Here is a 1,215-nt window from a genome sequence, read left to right as displayed (position 1 = left end):
ACCCGTGGCATGCTGATATTTTTCGGAGCACGCTCCCTCTCGTGCAACTGGTCACCCGTGGCACTTTGTCATTTTTCTAAGCTCGCTCTCTCTCTCTCTCTCTCTCTCTCTCTCTCTATCGCTCCCTCTCGTGCAACTGGTCCCCCGTGGCACTCTGAAATTTTTCGGAGCACTCTCCCTCTCGTGCAACTGGTCACCCGTGGCACGCTGATATTTTTCGGAGCACTCTCCCTCTCGTGCAACTGGTCCCCCGTGGCGCTCCGATATTTTTTGGAGCACTCTCCCTCTCGTGCAACTGGTCACCCGTGGCACGCTGGTATTTTTCGGAGCACTCTCCCTCTCGTGCAACTGGTCCCCCGTGGCGCTCCGATATTTTTCGGAGCACTCTCCCTCTCGAGCAACTGGTCCCCGTGGAACTCAGATATTTTCGGAGCACGCTCCCTCTCGTGCAACTGGTCCCCCGAGGCACTCTGATATTTTTCGGAGCACTCTCTCTCGTGTGCAACTGGCCACCCGTGGCACTTTGTCATTTTTCTGAGCTCGCTCTCTGTCTCTCTCTATTGCTCTCTCTCGTGCAACTGGTCACCCGTGGCACTCTGGTGTTTTTCGGAGCACTCTCCCTCTCGTGCAACTGGTCCCCCGTGGCACTCTGATATATTTCGGAGCACTATCCCTCTCGTGCAACTGGTCCCCCGTGGAACTCTGACATTTTTTCGGAGCGCTCGCTCTCATGCACCTGGTCACCCGTGGCACTTTGTCATTTCTCTGAGTCCATCTCTCTCTCTTCTCTCTCTTATCTATCTCTCTCTCTGTGCAACTGGTCCCACGTGGAACTCTGATAATTTTCGGAGCACTGTCCCGCTCGTGCAACTGGCCCCCCGTGGCACTCTGATATTTTTCGGAGCACTCTCCCTCTCGTTGCAACTGGTCACCCGTTGCACTTTGTCATTTTTCTGAGCGCTCACTCTCGCTCTCGTGCAACTGCTCACCCGTGGCACTCGGATATTTTCGGAGTACGCTCCCTCTCGTGCAACTGGTCCCCCGTGGCACTCTGATATTTTTCGGAGCACTCTCCCTCTCGTGCAACTGGTCACACGTGGCACTTTGTCATTTTTCTGAGCTCACTCTCCCTCTCTCTCTATCGCTCTCTCTCGTGCAACTGGTCCCCCGTGGCACTCTGTTATTTTTTCGGAGCACTCTCCCTCTCATGCAACT

Source organism: Anguilla rostrata, unplaced genomic scaffold (genome assembly GCF_018555375.3).
Source record: "Anguilla rostrata isolate EN2019 unplaced genomic scaffold, ASM1855537v3 scaf0394, whole genome shotgun sequence".
NCBI lineage: Eukaryota > Metazoa > Chordata > Actinopteri > Anguilliformes > Anguillidae > Anguilla > Anguilla rostrata.
Note: the sequence above shows the minus strand (reverse complement) of the source record.